Source organism: Mauremys mutica, chromosome 8, assembly GCF_020497125.1.
Source record: "Mauremys mutica isolate MM-2020 ecotype Southern chromosome 8, ASM2049712v1, whole genome shotgun sequence".
Classification (NCBI taxonomy): Eukaryota; Metazoa; Chordata; order Testudines; family Geoemydidae; genus Mauremys; species Mauremys mutica.
The window spans coordinates 83,730,101-83,754,846 of NC_059079.1; the positions used below are offsets into that span (position 1 = coordinate 83,730,101).

A 24,746-nucleotide genomic window follows, 5' to 3' on the forward strand; every position below is an offset into this window, starting at 1 on the left:
TGATTCTATAAACACATCTTGTGCCCTCCAAAGAAAAGAGTGAAAAAAGGGAGAGGACTTAAATAAATGACTGACCAATACTCAAGCTCTGACAGCTACTATTTTCTATTTTATTGCAGTATAACACAAGCAATTTCATAGCCAAAAACAAGTTCTTAGGTGCTGAATTTAGGGAAGGAGCTAATCAGCCATTCTGTCAACACTTAATTAACAGAAAAAGGAGATGAAATATTAAAACAATTTGCCAAAATAATCAAGAGAAGGACAATACACCCACAGCTCACAGTGGGAGATGGAAGGGATTTCTGAATAGCTTGATGTGTTGGGTTGGGCTAGGAATAGGCAGAATGGAGGACTAGCTATTCTCTGAAGCAACATCCTCTGCTAACCCTGTAAATATCCAAGCAAAACTCAATGCCTCATGAAGCCATTTCACTTTCCTCTTGATCTCTTTTGCAGCTGTTACTAAGCAGCCACAGGGCACAAGCAGTGGTACTACAACTCCTGCTGGAGTTGTGCTACCCTAGAGGGAGGTAGGGACACTTCATGTGGATGCCTCCTGCCGCTGGAGAGCTGATGGTCCTGATCTAGTGGGTAACATTGCCTCTTTTCCTGGATGACATGCTTGGCAAGAGGAAATGCTGGTCATTCAAGGGTCCTTCACAGTTCACCTTGACAAGAAAGGATAGGATAGGATCAATACTCCCATCCACATTTAAAGTCGCCTTTGAGATTTCTGCTCTCAAGCAAAAAGAATAATCATTCTCCTGCACACAGGTGTGATTTACCCTGGAGTGTGTTTGGGAGGAGTGGTGTGTATATGTATATATAATCTCCAGATATCTGAGCTATTCAAAGTTGGATTTCCTAGCTGAAGAAAATCACAGGTGGAGGAAGAATATTTTCAGAGTGGACATGGAACATCTCTGACCTTCTTACCAATACTTTTCTCCCTCAAACTATTGTCTCATTCACCTTTGCTATAGGGAGTGGCATGATCATAAATAGGGGAAGGGGATCTGGGTATATTTTATTCTAAGCAGCTTATCTAAAAAGATTTGCCAGGCTGTCTGAATAGTTCTATCAGCACAGATTCAGTGTTCTATTTCCTAGAACATCTGAATATTTTTTTCCCTTACAAGTGGAGCAGAGCCTTCTTGTATCTCACCATTGATTGAGAAGGTGAACCTGTTATCGTTACATGTTTCATGTGGGAAATGGATTACCATTAGTAACTTTGGGAAGAAATTGTTCCAATGACATGTAATTTTTTTTCTCAGCATGGGTAAATCTTAAAAGTATTGAGAAACAATATCTTAAAATAAACTGATTAGTATGCACATTCTGTGGTCACATTTAGGTTCTATTTATAAAATCTATTCTGTTCTGGGCTCAGACAAAGAAAACTGAAATGCAGCTGTGTTACACATTGATAATTTTCATTAGTTCTAAAAAGCCTCAATAGAATTTAAAATTTTATTCATTATATCTAAATAATCCTGGAAAACTCACACTGAAGGTGACCGTACTATCTTATCTTGTTTGTTAATGAAAACAAAGAAAAAAGGAAGGTTGGACGAGAAATCAAAAAAGACACATAAAAAGTAGGATGGAAAATAAAAAACAGAAATGTAAACACTGGAAGTCATTTTAACTGGGGGCACACTTGCATCATTAGCAGAGGCAGTGTGCATGAGAGTAACTTGTAATTTGAATTTCCTATCTTTAATAAGTATATGGGGAGGGGTTATACACAGTTTTGTTATGTTTTTAAATCTCAAATCTTGATATTCTCTCAGCAAAAGTGTCAAAGCACAACTACCGCCAGTCTTTAAAAACCAAACCAACAAAAAACCCTTGTTCTGGCCAAAGATACAGGTTACCAGTGGTCTCCCTTTCCTGAATTACTTCAAATACCATCACAATAGATTTACAAACATTAAAGAGGAAACAAATAAAAATCTTCAGGGAAACTAATTAACTTTTGTTAGGAACGAAGCTAGGAAAGCACACTTAAAGATGCAAAAGATATTTAAAAATGTTTTCCCTCATCTTTTTGCTATTGTATATTGTATAAAGAAGGCATGCAAGAGTAATTTATTTTCTTCCACAATGAATTGTTAGGATATTTTTGCTTATTTTAAACTTAGAATGTAATGCCTGGTTTTCCCTAATTTTGCTGAAGTATCTCTTGGGGTTCTCAGAGATGGTTGTTGTTTAACTGCATCTTTAATAATATCCTTTTGCCATACTGTTCATTAATCATCTAAGTTATATATATACTACAAAAAACAACACATTTCAAAGAGCCGACTAAAGATTCCTCTCTCTTTCAGTTGTTCAACTTTCACTCTCTTGTCTCCTGTGATGTTTGATTTCATTAGCTCTCCAGTTAGCAGTGAGTCTTCCAGAGTAGATAAAACAATGTGTTTCTAATGTAAAAATCAAGCTGGGTTAAAAAAAAAATTCTGACATAGAAAGTCAGGCCTTCCTTACTCATCACAAAGAAGCCAAAAATGGCATAGGGTTGTTTTTTGTTTTTTTTGCCTGTCACTTTAAAGAAATGGAGGGAAAGACTTCCATTTTGCATGCTGCATTTTGAGGACATGATGGATTGAGCAGGCTTTCAAAAATCTATGATGTCACCAGTATTCAGACATGAATAGATGGACTTTACATACTTACTCTGAGGATTTAAGAAATGATTCAGTCAATTGCTAAAGTGATTCAGAATATCATTTTGAAACATAAATTCCATGAATTTGTCAGCATAGATGGGCTGATTAAAATGATGCTCTACCGGTTGGGCTGTGGGATCATGTGAATTATCAAATTGTGTTGCTCCTTTCGTGTTCTTAATTGATGACAGTAGCCATGGAAAGCACTTGGTGTGTTTAATTACCAGTGCACCCCAAGAGCTGTAAGAAATCAATTAGCAAGACAAAGTGTATGGATTGGCAGATTTTAGGGTATGAAACCAAAGCTTCAAATAAGCTACGTGTGTCATTTAGCTGCATTACACAGTGATGGCACCAAACGCTACACGGAACAATTGAGTTACCACAGGGCCAGATTTTGCCAGGTGAGCAAGTATGTGTGTGTGAGAAACAACCCTTCCTTTTTCCTTGCATGACCAAAATGACATCTAGAAGTATTGCAGTCCCTGCACTCCGGGTAGCAGAGGAGCTGCTCCCCCAGGGATACAAAAGCCTTGTGCCTTAACACCCTCTGAACTAGCTCAACAGGCTGAGGTGGTCAGGCAGCCTGGGAGCCTAGCCTGGGAGTCTGGAAGCCCTGTGATCCCTGACCTGCGGCCCAGCAGGGCTGTTCCAGAGCCACAGACCCTGGAAGCCCATCCCAGGATTTCCAGGCTCCTGTCTTCATTGCAGGGAGCCTGGAAGTCTGAATGCTCCATGGCAGGGAACCTGGAAGTCATAGAATTATAGAATCCTAGGACTGGAAGGGATCTCCAGAGGTCATCTAGTCCAGTCCCCTGCAGTCGTGGCAGGACTAAGTATTATCTAGACCATCTGACAGGTGTTTGTCTAACCTGCTCTTAAAAATCTCCAATGAGGGAGATTCCATAAACTCCCTAGGTAATTTATTCCAGTGCTTAACCACCCTGACAGTTAGGAAGTTTTTCCTAATGTCCAACCTAACCCTCACTTACTGCAATTTAAGCCCACTGCTTCTTGTCCCATCCTCAGCGGTTAAAGAGAAAAAATGTTCTTCCTGCCCCTTGTAACAACCCTTTATGTACTTGAAAACTCTTATGATGTCTCCTCTAAGTCTTCTCTTCTCTAGACTAAACAGACCCAATTTTCTCAATCTTCCCTCATATGTCACATTTTCTAGACCTTTAATTTTATTGCTCTTCTCTGGACTATATCACATTTCTCCACATCTTTCCTGAAATGTGGCACCCAGAACTGGACACCATACTCCAGTTGAGGCCTAATTATTGTGGAGTAGAGCAGAAGAATTACTTCTCATGTCTTGCTTACAACACTTCCGCTAATACATCCTACAATTATATTTGCTTTTTTTTGCAAGAGTGTTACACTGTTGACTCAGATTTAGCTTGTGAGTCCTGAGAGTATGGTCATTTGTCAAGAGTTTGTTGAATCCAAGACATTTCCACAAAACATTTTGGGTCCAATAAATTGGCATTTTCTCAAGAAACTTTTATCAGAAAATTCCTGAACAGCTCTAGTCTGTTCCTTCTGCCTATTGTACTTCCCTGATGAAGAGAGCTCCCCATAGGGAATCTATCTCTGGATGTTTTGGTCAGTTTCTGTAAAACATGATTTACCATCCATCCTTTCCCTTCCCCCCTTCGCCCGCCCAAATAAAGGGTACTGCAGTTATCCACCATCAGAAAATGAGAGTGACCATAGGTGTGGACAAAGGCTGACACTGAACAAAATCTATGCTTCCAAGGGGGACACAGCAAGCTCCAGAAGGTGCTATGAATTGCAAACTGCATCCAGAAGGATGACAGCAGCAGAGGAAAATGGAGCACAAGTACTTAAGAACTTATTCATGTTTTATATTACCTTACTGTGAAAGTAATGTGAGTAGGGTATCAGAATATGGCCTTAAAATGTTCATTTCAAACTATTTTGAGAGGAAAATCATAAACAAGGTAAGCACCTAGGACACGTTTTCGTGTAAAATTTTCAGAAGTATAGCTAAGTGACTTAGGACCATAAGTCCCATTTTCAAAAGTAACTAAGGTGACTAAGTCTTAGGTTCTTGAAAGTCATTGAGATTTAGGCTCCTAAGTGTTTAAGGGCCAGTTTTTAAAAAGTATTTTGGCACCCAAAGATGCAGCTAGACACTTCTGAAAATCCCACAAGCTATCTATCTGCAGACACCTGAATACCTTTAAAAATCTGGCCCTCAGTGACAGTTTAGTCTTATTTTCAAAAGTAACTTAGGCACTCAGAAGCCTAAGCACCATTGACTTTCAATAAGGCTTAGGCTCCTAAATTTCTAAGTCACTTATGAAAATGGGACTTTGCCATGTAATTTAGTCTTATCAGAGCAATGCCTAAATAACTTTAAAAATCTGGCTCTAACTCACTTTTGAAAATGGAATATAGACTCTTAATCAGTTTATCTCAAACTGGGGCCGCTGCTTGTGTAGGGAAAGCCCCTGGCGGGCCGGGCCAGTTTGTTTATCTGCCCTGTCCGCAGGTCTGGCCGATCGTGTCACCCACTGGCTGCGGTTTGTTGCTCCAAGCCAATGGGAGTTGCTGGAAGCAGCGCAGGCCGAGGAACATACTGGCCACCTCTTCCAGCAGCGCCCATTGGCCTGCAGCGGCGAACTGCAGCCAGTGGGAGCTGCAATTGGCCAGACCTGCAGACAGGGCAGGTAAACAAACTGGCCCGGTCCGCCAGGGGCTTTCCCTACATAAGCGGCGGCCCCAGTTTGAGAAACACTGCTCTTAAATCACTTAGGGTATGTCTACACTGCGAAGTCGTTGACAAAACTTTTGTCTTTCACGAGTACTTTAAAAAGCGCCCCCCAAAAGACAAAAGTTTTGCTGATGCAAGTGGCAGTGTGAATGCGGCGTTGTTGGCAGGAGCACTCTCCTGCCGACAAAGCTAACACCGCTCACGGGGCTGGAAGTATTTTAGCGACAAGGCTGTGTCGATACAGCCTTGTTGCTAAAAGCTGCATGGTGTAGACAAGCTCTTAAATACTTATTAATATTTATCTTTGGTATCCTGAATCTCACAATGCAACAAAGCTTTTGTGTGTGTGTGTGTGTGTGTGTGTGTGTGTGTGTGCGTGTGTTTGTAATGCTACTAGAAATTGTAAATTACTGTGCAAACCACTATTTCTTTAATTCCATAAGAATGAGATAATGGGGATAATGAGGATTGTTCCTTTGTAATTCTAGTGTGATATTTTTGTGGGTGGTTTTTAAAGCACATGGTATGCAATTAGAGATAATGTAGACAGCTCCTTTGTTTTTTCTGGTGCATATCACTCAGTGGTTATTTATTTATTTTAAGTGTGATTGGTGATGATGTGGACATTGTCTTTGTTTTGCTGCTGTTATCTCTGGGCATTTACACTTCAAAATAATATGATCTGAAATTTATGAAGATGCAGATTTTTAAGTCACATGACCTGCAGAACATTTAGAGGGAATGGGAATTCTTTCTATCCGGATACAGTCGGTTTGATTAAAGAATGATCATTATGAAATACATCAGAGCTCAAATCTGATTTGAGAACCATTTAGCAGTAGCCAGTAGGAGCTACTTCTGAAATGTTAGAAACAAACAAAAAAGAGTTTGAGCTAAAACCCATACTATACTTCATCTAGAACAGCCATTCTCAACCAGGTATCTGGGGCTCCCTGGGAGGCTGTGAGTAGGTTTCAGGGGGTCTGCCCAACCAGAGAGCAGGGCCAGGATTAGATTCACTGTGCCCCAGGGTAGAAAGCTGAAGCCCGAGCCCCATCACCTGAGACTGAAAGCTGAAGCCCAAGAAAACTTAGCTTCATGGTGTCCCCTGTGGTGTGGGACACCTGGCAATTGCCCTATTTGCTACCCCCTAATGTTGGCCATGGATTTTAATTTACTGGATATGCAGAAAAACAGCTGTTGTGGCACAGGTGGGCTGTGGAATTTTTATAGTGTGTTGGTGGGGAGGGTTGGCTCAGAAACAAAAAGTTTGAAAACCCCTGATCTAGAGGGATATCATTCTGCTGTTTATGTATGACTAGATATCCAAAGGTTTTAGTACCTACAGTTCCCATGGACTTCAGCTGAACTTCTGAAAATCAGAAAAATTCTCAATGAATGGTGTCTACCTAATGTCCTAAGTCTAGCAATTCTATATCCAGTACTTATATGCCCATCTGTGAATAAAACTACCATACTGGTGTGACAGCTCCTTTTGTAACAATGTTCCACCAAATATCTCCAGGTCAACTTTCCTAAATTTAGAATTAAACAAATTAATTTGCTACCTGTCAATACTACAAATTCTCCCTGAGATTGTATAATCCTAAAATGTTTGACTACAACTGTACTTTTAAACTTAAAATAGGGCAAGAAAATGAACCACTCTTTTATTATTCTTGGACAGCTGGTTTATAAGCATTTGGTTACCAAACATAGTAAGGGACTGCACAAAATACATTCTATTCCTTTGTTGTTTCAGTGTGCATCTCTCATGTATTTGTTTATGCATGATGTCCCCAGAGTAGTGATAATATTTTAAAGGATTTTTTTAAAGTCTGTTTTTCATTTTGTTTTTTCCCTTTCTCACTTTATAATTATTTTAATTTAAGTTGAGAGGAAACAAAGACTAAATTCCTGAATTTGCAAATGGCACTCCCCAGAGATGTAAGATGCCACCTACACATATCTCTTTGCAGTACCAAAATAGCTGTACACAATTAACTGCATATTTATATAAAATACCCTGACCTATTAATCCACAGCTAGGGTGCCATAATGCGTTAATCATATGAGCAGCACCGCAATTTTATTTTTCAGGAAATCTAAAAACACTCAATTTTATTTGAAATCATTGAAAGAATTGTCTAAAAGCTTTCATGGAGCTTTAAACAAGCAATGCCACTATGGAAAAAATAAAATATTTATACATGAATGCAGTTGAGATATATAGTGTCATTACTAAAACATTTTAGATTACATTTGTTGCTAATATAAATTAGCATATTAATATATATATACATTATAATTAATTAGCATATTAACATATTATACATCGATGATGTGCTGTCCCTTTCCTTTTTCAAAATTAAAAAATAAAACCCAAACTATAAGCACAAAGAAATGGAAAAACATTGTTTGCATTCATTTGACTTGATATAAGTAATAATGACTGTTGCATTATTTAAATATCTTCTCATCTCATTGCTTTTGTTGGTTAATTTTTGAAAAGTTAATAAAGAATTTTTTTAAAGATGCATATACTCCATTTACCGTATTTGTAAAGACTCTTAAGTTTTTAGGGTGAAAAGCTCAAAAGAATAGAAGAATTAAAAGCATCCAAGGGCTTGATCAAAAGCTATTATAGTCAAGCTGAGTTTGACTTAAATGGACTTTGGATCAAGCCCTGTCCCAACAGTTGTCCAATTTCTGGAAATTTTCATCATTCAACCTTTACCATGTACAACAGTTAAGTTAGATCTTAATATTATTAAAAACCAATAAACTATATATATATTATTCAATGGTCTACAATATTATTCTCAATTTTGTCATGAAAACGTTATAATTTCAGCACCTTCCTTTGTACAATGTCTCACAAATTCCCTTTGAAATGTCCAGGAACATTCAAACGTGTTTTCTATAATATACCATTTTTCTTCCTTTTAATATAAGATTTTGTCCCTGTCACCCACAGTCTTCTTCAATGCTTAATTGTAGGGACAGTCGTAGTGATCATTCACCATTTGGTCCATTCCTGTGTGGACACAAGGGGCCGAGAGTCCAACATTGGAACAGACATGATGCACCCAAGTAACTGGAATCTATTTCATGGACTGCCTCCATCCCTTCGTTGCTGGAATTTTATCCCGCATGTCACAAGCCACCTGCAGAATGGCATTCACCAAAACATCTTCTGGCATTCTTGTGACACGTCTGCAGACAGTGGCCCCAGTAATCTGTAGACCGGAGTGACCGTTTTGTGAACAATATACAACATTGGCATTCTGTGTGGAAAGCCGCCATCTTTGCCCAGTCTGAGCGGCATAGCTTCTGTGTTTCACAACTTTACAGCAGTATGGAGAGGATACAGCTTGAATAGATCCTGAACTTGGTTGTTGTGCTGAGATTATGTTGATTTCATATTCATCGTACACAACCCCTGGCAGATGCTGCGATGCCAATCTGGTGGAGAACCTCCATGTGACAGCTGGAGGAAATGGTGAGTACAGAACCCAAATAGCAAAAGCTGGAGACTGCTTCAACAGTTTCATTATTCAAAGAGATTGGGGTTGAGGGTGGACCTCCTTCATTTGCTGGAGTGCCTTGTGAAACTTATCAGGGCTCTGTACTAGAAGAACAATGTCATCTGCATAGTCAAGGTGTGAGAGCAAGAGATCACTGATCTTAATAACTATGGATCTGATGGAATGATGCATTATGAAATCCATTGCCCAACAAAACAGTGCAGGGGCCAAGACACAGCCCTGCCTGACACCAGATACTGATTTAAAAGGTGATGACATCCGATTCCCAAGATGTACAAAGGGCTGTGGTTCTGTTATGCAGCTTGCTAATCAAGCCCAGCAGCGTGGTTGGGACAAGTTAAACCCTTTAAAACCTTTCATAGCTTGACTTGGTCAATTGAATCAAATACAGCCCTAAGATAGACATGTGCCACATTCAGGGGCTCCTTGAATTCACGATGAATTTCCGACAACAAGCAGAGGGCAAAAATGGCCTCTAATGTGGATCTGTTCCTCATAAAGCCTGACTGTTGGGGGTGATGCTTCTAATGCAGCAGGAGCTTCAAATGCACCAGCAGAACATGTGCAAACACCTTTTCTGATACAGACAACAAGGTGATCGGCCTGTAGCTCTTACATTCGCTCCACGGTCCCTTGCCCTTATAAAGTGAGATTGCAGTACTGTCCTTCCAGGAGGCTGGCAAGGTTCCTGTTCTCCACACCAGGTGAAAGATGACCAGAAGTGATTCCACTACAGGATCAAAAGCACATTATAGCAGCTCTGGGGGAATGCCATCACCGCCAGCTGTACGTCCATTTTTCAGTTTGGAAATGGTGTACTTCACTTCATCAACATTGGTGCATCAGTACAAGTGTCTGAGTCCAAAACAACAGTGGCTGCCAAATCATCCAGCTCTGAGTAAGCAGCAGCTTTAGGCTGGTTAAGGACATAGTGATAATATTCCACCCAGCATGAGAGAATGTTGTCATTTGATTTACATGGTTATAATATGCCTCATGATCGCAGGGCATCGAACTTTTGCTTCAGCTGATTACAAGTGAGCTTATCACTGAGCTGGTGAGCTTGTGGCTTTCAATTTAATTGTCTGGGAGGCCTCCTCTGATAGCCATAGTTGAAGTGCTGGCCACCCATAGCCAATTGTCTGCTCAGCAGTTTGGCAGAGGATGGAGGTGAACAGAGACTAGGCGACCTTGACGTTGCCTGGCAGATTGGCTAGGGCTGAGAGTCTATTGCTGACGTCAATACTAAACCTGTTGACTAAACCCAACATATGGAGAAGCTCATCAATGTCAAACTTCTTCATCGCAGAGGGCTTACTTGCTCACTGTAGTGTCAGCACCATGCAGGCAACCACTAAGTGGTGATCCATGTCTGGTGGTGATCCATGACTGTGGCACATTCCGCAATGCAATATACTCTGCAGGAGGTGGAGAAACACCTGTCATGTGTAATGATGTGGTTCAACTCCTGAGTGATGCTGATGTGAGAGATCCAGGACATCCGGTGTATGCATCACCACTTAAACCATGACATGAGACTGGAACACCCTAAAAATCTATAACAGTTATTTTCAAAGTCCTCCATTAATATTACAGTAACTAAAACTTAAGAGAGCAGGAGTCAAAATACATTTTCAACAGACAAAGATGGATTAAATACAAAGCTATATTGTACCAATTTGGCAAAACTCTGCATGGGCAGAATCCTTCCCAGACCTCTTCCTGGTCAGCAGGAGAGCACACAAACTGCTACAGTTCTTTAAGGGTGCAGCTTACTTTCCACTGCACATCTGGCTTATATGGGAGCCTCATTCCTCCCTATCAATTTGAGATGATGTGGTTCTGAGGTGGAGGTGGGTTGGAATCTTGGCAGAAATCATATACTCCATCAAATTCAGGGGTTGCAACTGTGTTCAACATTGATATAGGCCATATAAGAGAGAGGAGGCTCCTTCCTCACTTCAACCTCGTGGCATGATCATGTAGGGGCCAAGAAGAATCTACACAAATACCTAATATTTACACTCACAGTTATTATTAATTTATTATTAGTAGTATTGCCGTTGCTTGGTCCCAAGCCCAAGATGTGAAAGGAGGAGGGTTGTGCGTTGGGTTGGCAACCCACCACGTAAAAAAGAAACAAGTGCCACAGAAACGTCAATCAAATCTCCAGAAATTCACAAAATCGTGGGTAGCCAGCCAGAGATGCCAAATATGACAAACAGGGATCAAAGCCGAAAGGAAGTCCCTGTTTCGATGGAGTCTCTGGTTAAACCCAAAAAACAAATAAAGATAGTGGTATGGAATGTTCGAACAATGTATGAAACAGGGAGAACAGCATTAGTAACAAAGGAAATGAGAAAATATGGTATTAACATCCTTGGGATCAGTGAGATGAGGTGGATGGACACTGGTATGTTAACACTGGACTCTGGTGAGACAATTTTTTATTCAGGACGCACAGATGGATATCACCATGAAGGGGTGAGCATCCTTGTCGACAAACAGACGAGAAAGAGTTTGTTAGGATGGAGTCCTGTAACCTCCAGAATAGTAAGAGCGAGATTCTTCTCCAGATATGCGAAGACCACCATCATCCAATGTTATGCACCTACTGAACAAGCCGAGGAAGAGGAAAAAGACTTGTTCTATATCAGACTTCAGGAAGAGATACTTAAGACCCCATGCCACGACATCCTGATTTTGATGGGCGACTTCAACGCTAAAGTCGGTTTCAATAACAACGGGTATGAAGCATGTATGGGGCGGGAAGGAGTTGGAGAGAGAAATGATAATGGTCAACGATTTGTAGATTTATGTCTTAAAATGGACTGGTGATAGGTGGAACAATTTTCCAACACAAGACAATACACAAGTTGACGTGGATATCACCGGATGGGAAAACCAGGAACCAAATTGATCACATTGCGATCAATCGAAAGTGGAGAGGGTCGTTGTTGGACACCAGAGTATCAAGAAGTGCAGATGTAGGTGGCGATCATCACCTTGTATTGAGTAAACTTCAGATAAAACTGAGAAAGATGAAGAAAGTTTATGGGCAACAAATTTTTGACTCAAGGAAGTTGAAAGAACTGTCGGTAAAGGCACAGTTCATACTGGAGCTCTCAAAAAAGTTTCAACTTCTAAATGATTTGCGAACTGGTAATATAAACACTATTTGTGACAACGTTGAGAAGGTATATGCGGAGGCCAGCAAAACAGTGCTTGGCTATAAGAGAAGAGAGCGGAAAGTATGGATTTCAGATCATACATACAAACTCATTGAGGAGAGGAAGATAGCAAAATTACGTATGCTGACTGGAAGTGGTGAACAACAGAAAGCTGCGAATGAAGAATACAGGGAGAAAAACAAGGGTGTGAAGAGAAGTGTTCCAAAAGATAAAAGGGATTATATTACCAGTCTGTCAAGAGAGGCACAGTCAGCAGCCGTGCGGGGCGACACAAGAACTGTGTATAGAATCACGAGGACTTTGACAGGAGGGTTCAGCAATAGGTCAACAGCGGTTAGAGGAAAGGATGGGAGAATATTGATAGAAGAGAAAGAACAAATTAATCGATGGGCAGAGCATTTTAGAGAGACTCTAAATAGACCAAATCCTGAAGAGGTAGTTGAAATAGAGGAAACGAGTTTTCAGATGGAGGTAGAACAAGGGCCTATCACAGAGCGAGAGATAGAAGAGGCCATTAGACAGACAAAAGAAAATAGGGCACCAGGAGAAGATAGAATAACCGCAGAAATGCTAAAAGCCGACCTGAATATGAGTGCTGGGATTCTAGAGGAGCTATTCAACAAGGCATGGGAAGAAGAGAAAGTACCTGAAGCATGGAAGAAAGGTATCATTGTGAAATTACCAAAGAAGGGTGATTTGTCTTTGTGTGATAATTGGAGAGGTATAAACCTGTTATCAGTGCTCGGGAAGGTTTTCTGCAGAGTCCTGTTACAGAGAATAAGACAAGCAGTAGAAGAGGTCCTGAGGGAAGAACAAACAGGATTTAGGAGTGGGAGAGGATGCGTTGATCAGATATTTTTATTACGTATGATAATGGAACAATCCCTTGAATGGAACTCGCCACTGTTCATTAACTACCTTGATTTCGAGAAGGCATTTGATAGCGTCCACCATCCATCTCTCTGGAATATCCTAAAAACATATGGATTCCCTCTTAAAGTTATTAACATCCTCAAAGATATGTATGCCGATAATAAGTGTTGTGTTCGCCATGAAGGACAGCGGAGCGAGTGGTTCCATGTGAGAACGGGAGTTAGACAAGGATGTGTTATTTCGCCCATCCTATTTCTTGTGGTTATAGACTGGGTGATGCGGAAAGCCACCGAAGATAGGCCAAGAGGGATCGCATGGGGACCCTCTGGTCATATTGAAGATTGTGACTTTGCGGATGACATCACCCTGATTTCAAGCTCTCAGATGGACCTCCAAGAGAAGACTGATAGAGTAGGTAGAGCAGCAAGGTGCATGGGACTTAATATCCACGCCGGTAAGAGCAAAACAATGAAAGTAAAAACAGCCAGCTCGACGACGACAGTAGTATGTGACGTAGAATTGGAGGAGGTGAACGATTTTAAATATCTTGGTAGTTACATATTGGCTGATGGTAATATTCAGAAGGAGATATCTACCAGAATCGGTCTTGCAGCAACTGCATTCTATAGACTTCAGAACATTTGGAGGTCGGCCATCTTGCAAATGAAAACCAAGGTAGAGATCTACAGGTCGAACGTCCGCTCTGTGTTGCTTTATGCGGCGGAAACATGGAGGACCAACAAGAAGATAGAAAGTCGGCTTCGGGGTTTTGAAGGAAGGTGTCTTAGGCGAATTCTTAACATACACTGGCCGCAGCGTATCACCAATGTTGAAGTGAGCCGATTAACGGGCATTAACAACATAGTGGATGAAGCCAAACAACGAAGATGGAGATGGTTGGGGCATGTGTTGAGAATGGGTGCTGATAGACACCCTCATATTGCCCTACGATGGACACCACAAGGAAGAAGGAGGAGAGGTGGACCATTGGGGACGTGGCGAAGGACCATTGAAGAGGAAATGAAAGGCATGGGAATGAAGTGGGATGAAATTTGCTGCCTCACTCACGAACGAAATGAATGGAGGAGAATGGTTGATGCCTTATGCTCCACTGGGAGTGAATAAGAGGAAGAAGAAGAAGAAGTATTGCAGTAGCACTACTAGGAGCCTCAGTGTTAGACCAGAACCCCATTGTGCTAGGCACTGTGGAAACACTGAACAAAAGGGTGGGGATTGATATCACATTATCAGTGGGCTTTCATCAGATACAAAGTGGCATTACCACAAATACTTATCAGGGATTACAAAGGATGATAACTGCATTGTATTGAGTCTAATTTAGTTTAAAACCCATACCAAGAAAGCTGTAAGGATCATGCAAGGATGATCCATAACATGAAAAACGCAACTATTCAAGGTTTAATGAAATGCATGTGATTATCATGCCCAGTTAAGGACTTTCTTGCATACTCTGTGCATCATCCTTTCATACAAGAGAAAGATTCACAAGTTGGAGAGGGTTCAGAGATAAGCTAATAATAATACCTAGCCCTAAGATCTGGAAAATAAAGACCCCAATAATATACCTAGGTGACAAACTTGACTTGTTCAGTGTAGGGAAGCAAAAGCCACTTCATGGAATGGAACTCACATAATGAAGACAGTGAATGTAATGTTTATCATGACATTAGATTGGTACGTGATGCTTCTGAAGTGCTATAACTCAGTGTCAAGATATAACAACTCTCCTCTTGCTTCTGAGTAGGCGTGATTTTAGTTTGCAAATTTGTTTGCAAGCAAGTCATTATGTTTATGATATGTGAAAGCCCACCTCTTTTGACTGGGGCGTCTCTGCTCATGACTGGCGAAGTGTAATGTTTAGAATCGAGTTTATGGTGCGAATGCTAAAATTTATGAACCCCAAATGAGTTTTAAATAGGTCATACAAGAAGCTTTGAACCATCTATATTGTTCTTAGACGTGAGAAACTGATGGCAGAATTGAAACAGCAGGTTTCTTCTGAATTACTGAGATATTTGGTGAAGAAAGAAATAGAGGAAGAATTTTTTGAATCCTGAACTAGTTTGATGGAGGCAGCCAGTAAGGGAAAACAGGTATTTTTGCAAAATTTAAATAAAAATGCTGGATTGCACTGTTTGAGTCACAAGAAATTCTGGCCCCACAGAAGTTAATGGAAGGTTTTCCGTTGACTTTGATGGGAAAAGATTCCACTGAAAGCCTGGAACTAACAGTAGGTAATGCAGTAAGGAATCAATAATGGCAAACCAGTTCAAAACCTTCAGAAACAGACTGCTGTATACAGTATTCCACTCCAAAATGAGAGAGAAATCGAAGTCAGCTGTCAGTGGAGGATACAGCTAAAAAAAGGTGGAAAGCCTCCTTACTATAAATGGATTGCTTTTGATTTGCCATCAGTTAATGTTGTTTCTATAGAATCATAGGACTGGAAGGGACCTCAAGAGATCATCTAGTCCAGTCCCCTGCACTCATGGCAAGACTAAGTATTACTTAGACCATCCCTGAGAGTTGTTTGTCTAACCTGCTCTTAAAAATCTCCAATGATGGAGATTCCACAACCTCCCCAGGCAATTTATTCCAGTACTTAACGACCCTGAAAGTTAGGAAGTTCCTAATGTCTAACCTAAACCTCTCTTGCTGCAATTTAAGCCCATTATTTCTTGTCCTATCCTCAGAGATTAAAGAGAACAATTTTTCTCCCTCCTCCTTGTAACAACCTTTTATGTACTTGAAAACTGTTATCATGTCCCCTCTCGGTTTTCTCTTTTCCAGACTAAACAAACCCAATTTTTTCAATCTTCCCTCATAGGTCATGTTTTCTAGACCTTTAATCATTTTTATTGCTCTTCTCCAATTTGTCCACACCTTTCCTGAAATGTGGCACCCAGAACTTGACACAATACTCTAGTTGAAGCTTAATCAGTGCAGAGTAGAGCAGAAGAATTGCTTCTTGTGTCTTGCTTACAACACTCCTGCTAATACATCCCAGAATGATGTTCACTTTTATTTTTCAACAATATTACACTCTATACCATGATCTCTCTTATCACATTGATGAAGCCAATAGAAATAGAGAAGAGACAGATTCAAAAGAAAGATCTCTTTGCTGGAAAGACAACAACAACAAAATCATACACTGATTAACCCTTGTTTTAATGTTGGGTGCCCTAGGGGAATTTACAGATCTTCCAGAGGCTTTGCAAGTAAGAGATACCACATATTCAACAGCTACCAAGCTGATATGAAGACAAATAGATGTGTTCAAAACAAAGAGAAGAAAGTGTGTCATGGTCCCTTGGTGCAAAAGAATAGAGGGGATAGTCATTGGAGGAGATATCTGGGATGAATCTATTCAAATAAATTGATACCTAGGGAGACATTCACACAGGCCAATTATATCATGCTCCTATTGACACCATGGCAGTAAACTTACATGAAACCACTTCCTCAGTAAGATGTGTCAGATTCATGCAGGGTTCCACTGTCAGATGAGTTTGGAGAGGCTGATTAATGAGCTCTGACTTTCCTGAACACCCCTCCTACATTTACTGTACAGTACTGAGTACTATACATGAAGTTCACAGATCTCATGGAGGACAACACAGACATAATTTCAGTAGCTTGCAACAGCTTTGGGAGTTTATATATGCTGTGGGTCAAACAGAAGTCAATCAATACTGAAAGTGAAACAGGATCCAGCAAAATTAGTGACATTGTACATCTACAATAACCCGCCTATCACACACTGATTATCATTAAAACTTTTCATCTCTTGTTGCACTGGTATTAAAACAATGGGTTCCAGTAACATATATATAGTAATGGCTAATTAACAGACATTCTGCAGACTACACAGCATGTAGGACAAGAAAAGGAGAAAAAACAATTAACATATTTGGAAGAGGATCACTTTGTAGGGCATTTTGGCTAATTTGGAGCCTGATAACCACTAGTAATTATTCCACCCCTTCACCCCACCAAAAAAACCAGGACTATTGGATTCACTGAGTTCATAGGGGTTTGTAGCAAGGCGGTGGGATATCCCAAAGCCCTGCGGAGAGATGAGCCTCTCCTAGCACAAATGTGGGCGGAGCCAGTGGGTCCTGTGCCCGCCGCCCACAGGGCAGGGCGCAGGACAGGATGTAGAAAAGCCCAACTGCAGAGCTCACTTGAAAGCCAGCCGCAGGAGAGGCCAGATGCCTGTGGCCTAGCTCAGGGTTGGGACATGCCGGCAGGCTGTGGCCGACACGAGGACACCGCCCTAACCCAGGTACCCTACAAGGGGGAGTCCAGAAGTAGCCCGGGGACAGTTGACCCAGGTCTGGCCGCAGCTCAGCCAGAACCCATGTCAGTGTGCTGCGGTCAGGATCCCCACCGACACAGCAGCGAGTCTTCTGCCGCTGCTAGGGCCCCGGGCTGGGACGCAGTGGAGTGGGCGGGCCTGCGTCCCCTCTGCCACCCCACTCACAGGTGGCAGTCTCCCCCTCGCACCAGACGCTCAGAAGCCTGAGCTCCAGGCTGTTTGTTTGCTGCCCCGCCCTGACCCAGGGCCTGGGCTTCTGTTGAACTCTGGGCTCAGCCCCTGCCAAGGACCTGAGCTCTAGGCTGTTTACTGCCCCGCCCTGACTGAGGGCCGGGGCCCATAGCGAACTACTGTGAGGCTGTGGGATCCCCCACTGCCCCACGGAGGGACGAGCCTCAGCCAAGCCCTTCTACAGGGTTTTAAAACCCAGTGTGTTTGGACTGCATTAAAACTGAAGACAGTAAACAGTATGAGCAAGTGACAGAGAATGTATCCCACTGAGCATAAAGGGAATGTGACTCAGTATTGCCAGAAGCAGGGGAGGAGTTAAGAGGTGAATTTAGTGTTAGTGAAAAGTGCCTGATTGACAGCTCTGGAGACTGTGTAATGGCAAAAGAGGTACGGTGGTAGCAGCGGCAGTAATTTGTTTCCTTACCTTGTCCTATGCCAATGTGCCTTAACCAGGACCTTGAGGGAAAATAGCTTGGGATGAAAGGATAGTTCAATCTCCATGGCTATGCACTCCTGTTTAGACATCCCACAAGGATGCTCTCACAGGGTGAAAGAGCTGCTCTCTGTTGACACACCATAGCAGCAGCTGTTAGAAGCTAGCAGGATGATGCTGACTCATCCTTGCTGACTCATTGGGGCAGGTGCCAGATCTAGCTCATTAACTCCATCCTGAATATAAGGAAGGTGGAAATAGCTCTTTGGGCAGAGACGTCTCTTCTGGGAAATCCTAGGAACAGCCAAGCACGGAGTGAAATTTTAGGCTGAAGTTTACAGTTTTGTTATTTCAATTACCAGTAAAGCTAGAACTCAGGAAGAGGGCATGTTTTGAATAAAAAGAATATGCAGAGCCTGTTCAGAGTAGGGTAGGAACTTTACTTGATTATATGTTCCAAATGCAGCAGTGAGGATTTGTGTGATGTCAACACTGAGCTGCCAAGAAGTGAACAGAGACACATAGTTGTGGTCTAATGGTTAGAAATGGGTACAAGAGCCAGGACTTCTTTTTCTAGCTCTGCCTATATTTCATTGTGTTATCTTGGGCAAGTCACTCGCTCTTCCAAGACCTTGGTTTACATCGGGTGTTTAACATTTAATTAAATAAAATAAATTACTTTGAGACCTTTGGATGAAAGCTCACATACACACACAAAAAATATTATTATTGAACAGACAGCAAAATATTTGCCACAAAGGTTTCCCATAATGGAGTCAAGATTAAAGATTAATTTAACTGCACTGACCCTGTTAAAGGCAGTAAACTCTTTCTTTGATGTTAAGAAATATCTAAGGAGTTGAGACTTGGACTACACTCTGTTAAGCCCAGCCAGAGTAAGAATTGCACAAGGAAGGCAATCTTATATTTATTCATCACTGGCAGATGCTAATACATTTCTGGACCAACGTTTGGCAGAAATATGAACCAACACAGAAAATTCACAATCAGGTATTGAGTTAGAATGCTGAATACTACTGATGGATTGATTATGTTTTTGAGCTATTTAGATAATTGGACATACTAAGTATAAAGCTTTTTTTGCAATGATAATGGATCAGTTCTGTTGTGGTCTATTTAGCAAACACTTTGACTTTTTTTATCTTTAAAAGCTTGTTTACATTCCTGTACATCCTGACTTCATCGATATTCTGTCCTTTGAATTATAGTGTCACGCTAGCGATGTTATAGAAATAATTCAGAGGGCACTTACATTATAAACCTCTGTTTTTAGAGGGCTGATACAGTAAATCAGCAAAACACAATCATTCTTTAAGTCCTTCCAAGCTCGAATAAAGACATATGGGGCTAAATTCTGCCTTCAGTTACACACATGCAACACCATAAACTCTATGGCCCAATCTAACAAAACACTTGAGCACATGTTTAAGATTTAAATTATATGGATTTATTCATGCCTATAACAATAAGCATGTACTTAAGTGCTTTGCTGAGTTAGGCCCTATATATCCAGATGTTCATACTATGTTCTTAGAAAAGTATCTGAGCACCTGATTTGCCCAAGTATAACAGAGGAAGAATTTAACCCACTTTGGTTTCAGTTCTGCAAGGTATCTATGCATAAGCATAACTTTAAACAAGAGTAGTTCTAATGAAGTTAGGCACATTCCTGAATTAAGTCCATAGGACCCAATCCTGTTCCCATTGAAGTCACTGGAAAAATGTCCACTGATTTCAATGATGTAACATCAAAACTTTAGTCTCAGCCCTGGTCTAGCAGTGATAGATCAATTTAACCCTGCACCCATCCACACGATGAAGCCATTTTTTTTTACTTAAAGGGTTCTTAAAATTGATTTCTGTACTCCTCCCCCAACGTGGGGATTAGCACTGAAATTGACATCGTCGAGTTGAATTTGGGGTAGTGTGGATGCAATTCGATGGTATTGGGCTCCAGGAGCTATCCCAGAGTGCTCCATTGTGACTGCTCTGGACAGCACTTTGAACTCAGATGCACTAGCCAGGTACACAGGAAAAGCCCTGGGAACTTTTGAATTTCATTTCCTGTTTGGCCAGCGTGGCGAACTCAGCAGCACAGGTGACCATGCAGTCCCCCCAGAATGTTTCTACGCTCCCCCTATCATCTCCATCCCTGAGGTTATCGCAGATTAGAAGGCGAAAAAAACGCACTTGGGATGACATGTTTTCCAAGCTCATGCAGTCCACCCACACTGATAGGGCACAGCGTAATGCATGGAGGCATTCAGTGGCAGAGGCCAGGAAAGAATTGCTGTGTTTGCTTAACGGCAAAAGTATCGTGCCTTGCTAGCAATCCTGCCCGAGCCAGGTCGCTGTGTCACATGCACTCCACGCTGTGTCAGCCTTGGGTGGGGGCATGACCATTTTGTGCAAAGGAAGGCCATAGATACAGACATTCCATTAGGTAGCTTCTGAAGCTAGAGAAAACATTCCTGTGCATTCGGAAAAGTCTGTGGCAAAAAAAGAGAATCCTCATAGTGTAGTGGTTATCACCTTCACCTAACATGCGAAAGCCCCTTAGTGTAGTGGTGATCATGTTCCTCTAACACGCGAAACATCTCTGGTGTGAAAACAGGTCACTGTTCCTTTTTCTGACAACCCTCCCGCATTTTTAGTCTTAGAACAGACCATGCTGTGAAATTTTACTTTGAATTTTATCAATTATGAGTTAAATAATATGGAAGCTCTCTCTAAGTTATAGTCCCAGGTTCCTTACCCTTTCAACTGCTCTGATAAATTAACATTTTTGTTAGGGGCAGGAGAAATTTTTCATGAAGCCTTTTATAGGGACTAAATGCTATCTAGGATTTTGAAATAATCTTAACGTGGCCCACAGAGTGCAATCCTTCGTTCTGGATTTGTCATTCCACAAGTTGAACTGCTCCTTACTACTGTCCAGGCTTCATGAGCCATGAGAGCAAGGGGCAGGCTGGGGTAGGTGTGACCATGCGGTGCTGCCGGCTGGGAGAGCAGCCTGAGGCAGAAGCCTCCAGCTCACATGATATTCCAGGCAGGACTGAATCTCCATGAGACAAAACTTAAAGAAGAGAATGACCTGGAGTCACTCCCATTCGGTGCTGTAAGAGGATAGCCATGTCTGTCCAGGCACCCCCGATCGACCTCACTGAGGTCTGCCAGCTGAGCGAGGCTGAGCAGGACCCCAGCTGGCAGGAGCCGGCAGACGGAGCCCCATACCGGCAGCTCCGTCCATCAGTCCCACTCAGCCCGCTGCCTGCCCGGGGTTCCGATCATCCAGGCAGGCGGGTCCGGTGGATGGGACCCCAGAAAAAAGGTGCAAAACAATTGTCTGCTGTTGCTTGCACAGAAGGAGGGAGGGAGGGGGGCCTGACGACATGTACACAAAACCACCCGTGACAAAGTTTTTGCCCCAATGGGCAGCGGAGACTGCGGGAACTGTGGGATAGCTACCCACAGTGCACCACTCTGTAAGTCGATGCTAGCCAAGGTAGTCAGGACGCCCTTCACCGACTTAATGCGCTTAGTGTGGACATACACAATAGACTGTATAAAATCAAATTCTAAAAAATTGACTTCTATAAAATCGACCTACGTTTTCTTAAATAATTATTCATCACAAAGCTATAATGTATATAGTATACCATCTAAATTTCAAGACATGAGCTTACTGGTCACATATAACACAGAGGAAAAGGATCAAAATACAGAAAGGTAACATACCACATTATCAAACATTTCTTTTTCCCTTCTGAGTACAATTACTTACATTGTGCAAATTCATTATGCAAACTAATGTTAAAACAGATTCTGCATTTTACCTTTGGGGACATACAACATTCAAGAAAAGTTTTTTTTTCTTAAAGAAATGAATTTAGGATAAAAACCAAACATTTCAAAATGAAGATTATTTTATATCATCTTCAAAAAATGAGTCCAAATGGAGACTTGAAAAAGAAGATGTTGGTATATTGTAGGCCTATTTTAAATGATTGCTTGTCATGCATAATGCAGTTTCTCAAAATCCTGTAAATATGAACCACTTTCTCGAGTTGTTAAAATATGGCTCTGGCTGGATTCTCAGTCAAATACATTCTAGGAACATACATAAGATCCCTGAATACTGTATGACTTTAACATCTGAGTTTTATGAGCATTATATTTCCAATGTTGCAATTATGTGGGTTGGAAAGGATTACACAATACTGAATCACCTTATGTAAGCAAGTTTTTAGATGAATTTCCATTGTGTGTTTTATTTTATAATCCCGAGATATAAAATTACATCAGCTGCTTCATCTTTTCAAAATCGTTTTCTTAATCCCTCATGCAAATCAGAAAACAAAGGTTTGTTTTTTTTAAAAAAAATCATCTAAAGCAGCTTTGCTGATTTATTTATGTGGTTTATGGTTTAGTCTCTATACAATTTATTTGATCAGAGGATTCATATTCTTGGTCCATAACTCTATTTTGCTTCTTAAAGTAATGATTCTATTAGGTATAGACTGGAGACACTGATGGTTTATTTCTATTTTGTTCAGGTTCCTTATTAAAAGGGTCTTTCTTCAATCGTACTCAGCCTGAAACCCGCACCCCAACCCCAGCCCTGAGACCCCTCCCGCATCCAAACACCCTCCTGGAACATGCACCCCACATCCCCTCCTGTACCCCAACCCCCTGCCCCAGCCCAGAGTCTGCTCATGGACTCCGAACCCCTCGGCTCCAGCCCAGAGCCCCCTCCTGCACCTCATCCCCAGTCCCACCCCACAGCCTGCACCCCCAGCCCTCACTCCCTCCCACACACCAACCCTCTGTCCTAGTCCAATGAAAGTGAGTTCGAGTGGGGAAGAACAAGCAACGGAGAGGGAATGGAGTGAGTGGGGGTGGCCTCAGAGAAGGGGTGGGCAGGGGCAGGGCCTCAGGGTAGGGGCGGGCAGGAGGTGGAGCAGGGTGTTTGGTTTTGTGCAATTAGAAAGTTGGCAACCTTATCCCTCACTGTTGGAGCCTCCTGGACACAGTGGATCTAATGCACTGGTGGATTACCATGCTGAGATCACATGTTGGGGTCCTCACTGCATGCATGAATTGGAGCTGTGCATGGCAGAAGCTATAATGTGCAGTGGTTTTGGAAGTGGGCTGGATGTGGAACAGGCCTGGTGGATCCACAGCTATGTAGACCCACCCTAAAGAGAGGGGAACAGGAGCTAAGGCAGCTACTATAGCCATGAAGATGAAGCAGTGGCTGGGATGATTTGTTTGCTTCCACAGAACATCCCAGTGTACAGCCAGTTTTCTGGGCTGTGCACTGGCACTAGTGTGTGCCCCTACATGAATAAGCATCGGCTAATTTAAAAAAAACAAAAACAACAAAAACCCCATATTGTTTACTAGAAAATAATTCTTGCTTGCTCCTACAAGCAGAGTTGCTCACCTCAAATTAAATGAATTTGTTCAACTTAACCTCTAGTCAACAATAATTCATATCAGAGAACTGTCCTGGAGCATGGCAAAAGTATATATGTGCTGTTCAAAGGTGTCCAAGACTCACTGACAATGGAAAATTGGGTAATCTTTATGCCTTAGGTCCAGATGTCTCTAACTGAAATGCATTAAAAAAGAAAAGACAAGTTTATTACCCCTGCTTTTAACTTGCACTGTGACATTTTGCTTTATAACATCCTGAATCTTTCACCTCCCAAGAACAATGAACTTCAGAAAAGAATGAGGAGAAAAATCTCTATTGCTTTAACAAAAATAATTTGAGAAATGATTCTCTGAAAATAGTGTTGAATAAAAAAAATGTGGCTAAAAGATAAAAAGTGCTATTCTATGTGCTTTGTACAGATTTTGATTTAAACCCGATGTAAACCTGAGACATTTCTGGGGGGAACGGGGTGGTAAGTGTAATGAATGGGTTGTCAAAATAATATAACAATGCTTAAAGCCTAGCTGTCTTTTACGATGCAGGCTACCGTGCATAGCAAGAAGACGCTCCTTATCTGCCATGGGTATGTAACTCCTACAAAAGAAAAACTGCTACAGTTGTTAGCAATATTTTTTTGCATCTTGTTCAAATTCTTTTAATCAGCCAATTCGTCCATATATTTTATGAAACCAAATCCAGATAAATCTTCTGACGCATAAACATCTAGTAGAGAGGACAAACCTGATTAACTGAAGTTTTCACTGTTATTGAATTCAACCAGCAAGCTACTTAACTTCAGCAGGTTTTTTTCTGAGCTTTCTTAATAGCCAATGGGACTTATAGTCTGCTTTCCCTCAAACTCCTGAATACAAAAAAAGAACTTAATCAAAATTCAGAAGCTCACCTCTCAATACCAGAACAAAGCATTGACCTGAACATCAGTGCTATGCTGGACTTCTTAGGAACAGAAGGGCTAATAGACTACAGCATTATTCCACTGAGCCAATGTGCTGTTTCCATAAATTGATTATTAAAAGCCTAATAAATGTTCACACTGAGAGTCTGTCACATTACTTTAAATAAGCTGCATCTCCTTTTCCCCCTCCTCTCTCTTTGCCTATCACAATTAAATAATTAATTGAATTCAGAAAATACTTAAGCACTAAAAAATGCAATAGACATGCTTCTTCCCATAATGTATACCAGCAAACTGCTAGCCAAAACTGGGATAGGGGGCTGAGGAAGG

General features: G+C 41.4%; 1 long non-coding RNA gene across 2 annotated transcripts in view; it reads right to left on the reverse strand.

The window, feature by feature from the left end:
• Positions 1–24,746, reverse strand: part of LOC123376128 — a 362,341-nt gene that overhangs the window by 71,961 nt on the left and 265,634 nt on the right. The window contains exon 4 of one of the 2 annotated variants that reach the window (XR_006581692.1): positions 339–671. The exons of the other annotated variant lie outside the window; for it this stretch is intronic. This is a non-coding gene — a long non-coding RNA (uncharacterized LOC123376128). Of the gene's footprint in view, positions 1–338; positions 672–24,746 lie in introns of those variants that run through there. 2 annotated transcript variants of the gene reach the window in all.